Consider the following 9,167-nt stretch of genomic DNA (forward strand, 5'->3'; position numbering starts at 1 on the left):
GGATCTCATTGGATACCTGTTAGAATCTAAGCACAGACTGTGACTGTTGAGTAGTGGCATAGCATCTATGGTCTGTTTCTTGACTGGCCGTGGCACAGCGGTTCCATGCATGGGAGTCCTTGTTTTGGGAGAAAACACACTTGGAGCTCTTCAGAGTCAAGTAGCCATGGTGCCAACAACACTCAAGCTCTGACGACACCACCATGGTAGTTTCATGGTTGAGCTGGACAGTGGTGGCTCACGCCTGTTTTCCTAGCTACGCAGGAGGCTGAGGTCTGAGGATCATGATTCAAAGCCACCAAAAATCTGTAATGGCTCAAGTGGTAAAGCACCATCCTTGAACAACAATTAAAAAAAGTGACAGTGGCCAGGCCCTGAGTTTAAGCCCTAGGGCCAGCAGAGAGAGAGGAAAAGAGAGGAAGGAAGGAAGGAAGGAAGCAAGGAAGGAAAGAAGGAAGGAAGGAAGGAAACAAGGAAGGAAGGAAACAAGGAAGGAAGGAAGAGAAAGAAAAAGAAATACACATGGAGGGACCGTTGAGCGCGCATAGTAGCTAGGGATTTCCCAGCTCTGGGCCTCCATCCGCTCCCTTCTCTTTTGGTGAGTCTCCCATCTAGGAGATCCTCATAGCTCCAGGCTGCTCAGGACAGCCCCTACCTACCCCAGTCCCTCACCAGAGGCCCTTGAAGCCCTCAGCACGCACACCACGGTGGCCCTGTTTGCTAATTACTTATGCACGTGACTTATCTCCCAGGCTGCAGGGTAGCTGCTGCTGTCCGCTCCCCTTTGCATCCTCCAAGAGCTGGATACATAACGGGGCCTCAGCAAATGTTTGTTGAGTAGCCACCTGCAGCTGGGTGAACTGGAGCACAAAAGCTCAGAGCGACAGGTCTCCTCAAGCCCCATGATGTGTTTATTCAAGAGTGTGACCTTCTAACGGTGGGCTCAAATGGGGAAACTGTTCCAAGAAAGCAGGCCATCAGGCCGGCTCAGAGGAGAAGCCATGCCACGGGCCCTGGCCTCCGAGCCGCGGTTGAAAGGGGTGGGTGTTGCTGCGCCTGGCCTCTCTGCAGGGACCACTGGGCCGGGCCGGGCTGGGCCAGAGGCCTTTTTGATCTCCCTGTGTTCCTTCTTCACTGCCATGAGCAGGCCCCAGTATGCTTGGGCCCCCACCCCAGCCCTCCCCACTGGAACACATTGCCTTGGTCAGTTAGTTTGCTCAGGGAGGAGAGAGCCTGGCTTCCAGATGGCACTTAAAAGGCTTTTCTGTTAATGGGGCAGTTGGCAAAAAAAAAAAAAAAAAAAAACTAAAAAGAGAAGGAAAGAGGGGGCAGGAAAGAGAAGCCCTGTTTGCTCTGATTCTTGTATCACAGCCGTGTTTATTCGGTCTCGGCTGGGCGCTGAGCTGTGGATGCCCGGCCGGCCAGGAGCTGGGGCCAGGCAGGGGGTGGCTGGCAGGTTCCTTGGGCTGAAGTTTGATTCCAACCCTAAGGGAGGCAGGCCTGTCCTCCTCCCTGTCCTGGGAAGCAGAAGAAGATCCCTGATCTGAGTCTGTCCTGAAGGCTCGGCACGTGGTGGCTGGCCACCCTCCTGACCCCCCCATACCCTGCCCCGTGCCTGGCAGGAGGCAAGACTCCAGCCAGCTTCAAGACATGCCTGTCCCTGCCCTCAACCCTTCTTGGACACACGTGGCTGGCTGAGCTAACACGGCTGGCAGAGCAGAGGGCAGGAAGTGGTGTGGTTTAGAAAAGTAATCTATTCTGTCTTAGCTCTTTGATGAAGGTACCTGGTACCCCCCCCCCGCCCCGCCACCCCCCCTAACCCGCCGCCATCCCAGGAAAGCATTGTCCTCTGACTGCCAATGTGGTACGAGCCAGGGACGCCATACCGTGCCCTGCCCTTGGACCCATACAAATGGCCCTTTCCATGACACAGCTGCACTGTGACCTGGAGATGCTGGCATCACCGCCAGGTCTGCTCTCCAGCGGGAGGAAGGCAACCCCTCGCCCTGATCTGGGCAGGGGACAGAGGGGAGGGGGCATCCGTGGTGCATAATAAAGTGCTTTCCTGCCCTAGAGAATGGTGGTGGCAGAGGCAGGTTAGCGAGGACTGTGTTCGTGTGCCAAGCTCCCCCGGGCCTCGCCCAAGAGGCCAGAGTGCAGGCGCCGGGGCTCCACTTAGCATGCACCCTGGGTAATTCCATACTCTGAGCACGCTGCTGAGGAGACACTGCATGTGTGAACCGGGCCGGCTCACCCTCGCCTGAGGGAGCAGTCCAAGAAGAGCAGCAGAGAGTCTTTTCCTGGATGACGCTGGGGTCTATTATGGGCGAAGAAGCAAGAAGATAAGAAAACCCAGTGTCACCAGAAACCCCCAATCGACCACTTCCAGACTTCCCTACCCCCGGGGGGTCAGATGGAGCTCCCCAACTTTCCACGTAGCCAATGAAATGTCATTAGGAGGAAAAGAGGGTACTCAGAGAATTCATTGACTCCATCTGCCCTGCTCTTCCCTCTGGAGCCCGTGGAAGCTTCGGGAATCACTCAGAGAAGTTGTTGAAGGACAGTATCTACTTGACTGGGATTCAGAAATTTTTTCCAAATGCCTTGTCGAGAAAAGTGACATGTGAGGGGACACTTGGAGTGACAGCGTGGCGGCCTCTCAGTGAGCCAGGCTCCTTTCCTGCACCTTCCATGTTCTCTTGCTTGGAAAGAAAGTTCTAGGAGCACAAAGAGGTAACTGGTTGTCTGGAGGGGACCCCATCTTCTTCCTTTGTGGCCGGAATGTCTGCGGTGCTCACAGCACAATGCTGGCCATTCTGGTCTGGCCCTGACTATGTGGAAAACGCTTGTCTGGCCCTCTGCTGCCTTGACACTGACTGAGCTGTGACTGCTTTGGCTTACAGATGGACACACGCATGCACACACACACACACACACACACACACACACACACGGGCCTGCACACTGAGCCGTGACTGCTTTGGCTTACAGATGGACACATGCATGCACGCACACACACATGGGCCTGCACACTGAGCCGTGACTGCTTTGGCTTACACGCATGCACACACACACACACACACACACGGGCCTGCACACTGAGCCGTGACTGCTTTGGCTTACAGATGGACACATGCATGCACGCACACACACATGGGCCTGCACACTGAGCCGTGACTGCTTTGGCTTACAGGTGGACACACGCATGCACACACACACACACACACACGGGCCTGCACACTGAGCTGTGACTGCTTTGGCTTACAGATGGACACACGCATGCACACACACACACACACACACGGGCCTGCACACTGAGCCGTGACTGCTTTGGCTTACAGATGGACACATGCATGCACGCACACACACATGGGCCTGCACACTGAGCTGTGACTGCTTTGGCTTACAGGTGGACACACGCATGCACACACACACACGGGCCTGCACACTGAGCCGTGACTGCTTTGGCTTACAGATGGACACATGCATGCACGCACACACACATGGGCCTGCACACTGAGCTGTGACTGCTTTGGCTTACAGGTGGACACACGCATGCACACACACACACACACACACACACACACACGGGCCTGCACACTGAGCCGTGACTGCTTTGGCTTACAGGTGGACACACGCATGCACACACACACACACATGGGCCTGCACACTGACTGAGCTGCTGTGATTCAGACAGCGGCGGTGGAGACCCAAGCTGCTACCTGCATCTTCCCAGTTTTCCTAGGTGTGCAGCTATTGATAAGCAAGGCCCTGAGGCGTGAACCGAGATAAGAAAAACACCCGTCCACACCAGAAGCCAAAATCAAACAGAAACACACACTTCTTCAAGTCCTGTGTTTGTCCAAGAAATCTGTTCTGTGAGTCTGAGAATAGAGTCGTTTGCCCAACAAATATTAGCTGAGTACTGTGTGGGCAGGGTGGGGTGGGGGGGCTCAAGGGACCTTAGGAAAAACATAGTGGGTGACACAGAATGAGCTTCGTGACTCCCTGCCACCGTCTCTCACACCCTGGCACACTTAGCCACGGGTGTGATGGCACAGCATTGGAGCCAGGGGACGGAGGCAGAAAGCAGAAGGAGGCAGAGGGAGGAACCTGCCCAAGCCTCGGGACGCCCTGCCAGATCTAACCATAACAGCCCTTCTTTAGACTCCTCCATTCAGGGGTGCAGTTCGGGGTCTCAGAGGTCAGGACCGCCAGGCAGGCAGACTCTAGCTAGGCATTCTAGGGGCCCTGCATGTCCTGGCATGGTGTACCTGCCCTCCCACTGGTGCAGGGCTGTGTCCCATCCCTGTCCAGCAGTCCTCAGCAGCCATGGCTGTCAGCTCTGCTCCCACAGCACTGGGTTGGACCCCAACAGGTCTCCACTCCCTCCTGAAACTAGTGACCACCAGAGTAAACCCCGATCAATTGGCTAGTGTGATACAGAGGTGGGGAACCCCCAGCAGAGAAACTGGAGGAGAGAAAAGAGAAAAGGCCGGGAGAGGAGGGGAAAAGGAGAGGTGGACAGGAGGGGCCTGAGCTATGGCCCACAGTGGGATTGGGTCCAGGACCCCCAGGTAAGGCAGGCAGCAGGAGCTTCAGCTCCCTGGGTTTACCCTGGAGTCTTCTAGATCCTCACACCTGCCAGACACACACGTATAGCAAGGCCTGGCCACACACTATCGTTCTGTGTAAGAAGTCTGCTTCCAGCACATTCAATGGCTGTGGGCTTGTCACTCGATCTCAGCTCACAGGATACAGAAGAACAGTCTGAGCCCAGACAACCAACCCCAGAGGCTCCCGTCACCAGGATTCCTGATTTTTCCTGTTTCTAAGGTCTTTCTACCTCCTGCTCTCCCTGTGTTCCCTCAGGGGTGCCGGCTCTTCACGGGAGGGACCTCACCCTCTGCTGTGCCCCAGTGCTGAGAACAAGTCTAGTGTGTGACGGCAGCCTGCTACTGCAGGGTAAGTGAATTCCACATGGTGGGTACTTCCTTGTGAAAACCTCTCCGCTGGTTTTCTGGGAGGGCTGTTCACGTGCCTGGCTACGGGCAGCAGACTCCGGAGTGATGGCCATGAGAGTGATCCCATGAATGGGACTCCAGGGAGCCTCCTCCACTGCACGGATGTGTGCAGGAGGTCACTACGCAACCAGGCCTGGGTGTGATGCACAATGTATTTGGGGACAGAGGCAGGGACAATGGCATACCTGAGCTACCCAACCTAGGCCTTCACTGTGTAGGCGATCACACGCGATCACACGCTTCACATCATTGGTGGAGGGGTGAAGGGGAGGCCCTGAAAAGCCCGCCAGCCTCCCGAGCACGGTCAGCAGCCATCAAAACAAGCACGGTCTCCAGGATGTGGCTCCATTCAGGAATGTGGAATAATAGGAAATGTCGGCACTTGCCGAGGGGAGCCAGACAATGCAGCATGGAGGGAGCCGGAGAGAACAGGAGCAGAGGTCACGCGGCGGTACCCTCGAACCCATTTGCATCCTCTCCTCAGGTTAGGGAGGTGGGCTGGCCCTGGCCTGGCTACAAAATGTGCGTGTTGTTCTTTAGAAGGACCAGGGGAAAATCAAATTATTTTTAGAAATGAATAGGCTTTTGTGTCTGTGGCCTTGGGTCATGTGCTTGCCAGCAAACTTTATGGAATATTATTTTTTTAAAAAAAACAGACTAGATTCAAATCTCTACCCAGGATCTTCATGCTAAGTTTAGATCTCTTGACCTCTCTGGAAATTTGGTCTTCCCACTTGTAAAATGGTGGCCATTGGCATCTACCTCCCTTCCACCCGGCATCACACACAAAGGTGTGTCAAGGATCAAAGGACTGTAGAGCCCTCCCCCCTCCTCCCCAGTGTCCTTGGCTCAGTCCTCGACTCTTTTTAATTGTACAAAGGTGTTATAGTTACATAAGTAAGGCAGTAAGTACATTTCTTGTCAAACTGTTACCCTCTCCCTCATTTTTCTCCTACTTTCCCGCCTCCATATCCCCCCTCCAAGTTGTACAGATCGTTTCCAACATACTGTCTTGTGAGTACTGTGTTTCACCATTTTGTTGTTCCCCTTCCCTAATTCAGATAAACATATATACAATACCAGGGCACCACAATCAAATCAGTGACAACAGGGGATATACCATAGGGGGAAGAACACACAAAAGAAACAAGAAATCACATAATACATTAGAAACAACGACAACAAAGAAAAATCTCTTCTTGTGACCACGTCTTGGAGTTCATTTCGCTTAACATCATCTTATATGGTCATATGTATGTAGCTATTGAGCTATTCTGCTCATCTGCTAAGATTATCCTAGACATATACTAATTATTGCAAATAAGGAAAAACATAGGACCTATGTTTCTTTGGGCCTGGCTTACTTCACTTAATATGATTTTTTCCCAAGTCTTTCCATTTCCTAACAAATGGAGCGGTGTCATTCTTTCTGATGGAGGCATAGAATTCCATTGTGTATATATACCACATTTTCTTGATCCGTTCATCTACTGAGGGGCATCTGGGTTGGTTCCATATCTTAGCTATGGTGAACGATTCAGCCCTCAACTCTTCAGTATGTGCAGGGAACAGGAATGACTCAGCCACCTTAATGACCGCATGAACTGCTCTCATGCACAGGAAGATGCCTGCCTTCCAAATGCCAGCCTGGCTCTGCCCCAAGCTGTGTGGTCCATAGAACAGCTGCCAGTGGGGCCTCCCAGCCCCGCCCCAAGCCTCCTCCCCTGCAGGTCCTGATGAGTCACCCTCCCAAGATGACCTCACGGTACCCACAGAGGTGTCAAGAAGGAACACACCTTTCAGGTTTACTGGAGTCCTGGGGCTGCAGGGCAGGTGTGTCTACTTTAAGACAACCCTGGGGATAAACTCAACTTCCAGTGAGCGTCCAACAGGTTCTCTGAGTGTGTCCCTCCACTGCGGTGCTTGCGGCCGGCTCCTTCCCACTTCTGTGGGCTCTCCACAGAACCCGCGCCAAATGCCCTCCATCAGCAGCAGGCCCGGCATCAGAGTTTGTGTTGGCTGAGTGGCTGCCACCAGACGGCACATACTCAGAACCTTCTGGAAAAGTCAGCCCTTCAAGCATCATGTTAATAACCTGTCAAGTATTAGCAGTCAGTGGGCTTCTCAGAGCAGAGCCAGGCTCAGGTCGGGTCCATCGTGAGGGGCTGGAGAGATGCACACCTCGCTTCCTTCTTGGCTTGAAAATTGGGGACTCAAGTGTGTAGGTTTCCTCTCTAGCACCCCTGACCTGTCTGTCTACCATGCTCTGCGCTCTGGGTTGGAGAAACCCCAGCGGGTCACAGCATGTCCACTGTGGATGCCTTCCCCATCCCTTCCATCCTGAAAACGTCCTCCCTTCACCCTTGCCTCCAGCGAGAGCCCTCCAATGAACTAGGCCGTGTGACCTGGGCCAATGCAGCAAGACTGTGAGTGCTCATTATTCTTGGGACTCCCCCAGCCCACTTCCTGTCAGATAAGGCAGGTGACGCTGAGATCATCGGGTCAGAACTGTAATCTGCACGGCCCAGGGCGGAGTAAGTCCTGTTCCTCCCTGTCATACCTGGTATGGGGCCCCTCTCAGCTGAATGGAGCCCTGCATGATGGCTGGGGTCACGTGTTCACATGGTGGACCCTGTCTGTCTCAATGAGGATAACCTGCTTTGAGAATCCCAGGGGGTCCTCAAGCACCCCGTGTCTTCCAATGTCACATGTCTGGAAAAGCCATGACACGGGTTTCCACACAGCAGAGCCCAGGCACATTCTCCCTCCCCCCTCCCCCCATCTCCCTCTCCCCCTCTCCTCCCCCCCACCCCCATGGACTTTGTACCACGGGGATTCCTGGGAGGGAGAAGCTGATGGTGCAGTTTTGAGCTTTCAGTTCATTTTTATTCTTTTAGTTATTCATTTGTTTATTTTGTGGCATCAGACTGAACTCAAGGCATTGAGGATACTAAGTCATGCAGCACTGTTGAGCTACATTCCCGGCCTGTACCTTTTTTTTTTTTTTTTTTTTTGTGGTCGTGGAGCTTGAACTCCGGGTCTGGGCGCTGTCCCTCAGCTCTTCAGCTCAAGGCCAGCGCTCTAACGCTTGAGCCACAGCGCCACTTGAGGTTTTCTGGTGGTTCATTGGAGATAAGAGTCTCACGGACTTTGCTGCATGGGTTGGTTTTAAACCGCGATCCTCAAATCTCAGCCCCCATGAGAAGCTAGGATGACAGATGTGAGCCTCTGGCACCGGCCCTTACCTTTTTCTCTAGAGAAGACAAAGTCAGGAGACCACTCAGGAGACACCCCCCCCCTCCACCCCAGGCAAAACTGGACATGGGAGTTGTGTCCACCACCCCTAGCTCCAACAAGAGCAATTCTTGGGGGAACCTCAGGGCACCTCACCATCCCATCCACCTCCCCGTGCCCGGCTAAGAGCAAGGATTCTGGAAAATGACTTTCCAGAAGACACAAAGGGACAGAACCCTGGGTCTGGTTTGCCTCAGTAACCACTCTTTAGGTACAAGGTCCAACATTTGTGGGTTTCACGCTGAGCCTGGCCTTTGTCTCTGAGGCTTTGGGCTGCGAGGGCGGGGTTACCAGGAATCCCCTCCTGCTAGGATTTCTAGGAGTGTTCTTGGAAGCAGCTGCAGGCATTGAGCTAGCCCTTGGGTTTTCAATCCAAGGCATAACCGAGTGGGATGAAAGTGAGACCCGGAAAGCTCATCTGAGCTCCTTGCACCACGGGCTCCTCTTCAGGCCCTTTGCTTGCACGCTGGAGAACCCAGTTTGTGTCCAACTGGGGGTGATTACCACTCACAGGACCACAGGAAAGGGAGAAGCCCTGTAGTTATGAAACCCAGCAAATACCCAGGGCCACATCTGTTCTGGTTCCTCTTTTCTGAACAGTCCGGGCATTTCAGGCATCCTTGGAAGGTGGAATGTACAACTCAGGATTTCTGTGCCAAGCACAATTTTTCATTGGGGGTGTTTTCTAGAAGGATCTTCCTTCTTTGGAAATGACAATCCTCTCTGCCCCATCCCAGAATCCCAACCCAGTACCCCATCCCAGTCCCCATCCCAGGCCCCCATCCCAGGCCCCATCCCAGGCCCATCCCAGGCCCCATCCCAGGCCCCCATCCCAGGCCCCATCCCAGG

The sequence above is a fragment of the Dipodomys ordii genome, unplaced genomic scaffold, assembly GCF_000151885.1.
Source record: "Dipodomys ordii isolate 6190 unplaced genomic scaffold, Dord_2.0 Scaffold75, whole genome shotgun sequence".
Classification (NCBI taxonomy): Eukaryota; Metazoa; Chordata; class Mammalia; order Rodentia; family Heteromyidae; genus Dipodomys; species Dipodomys ordii.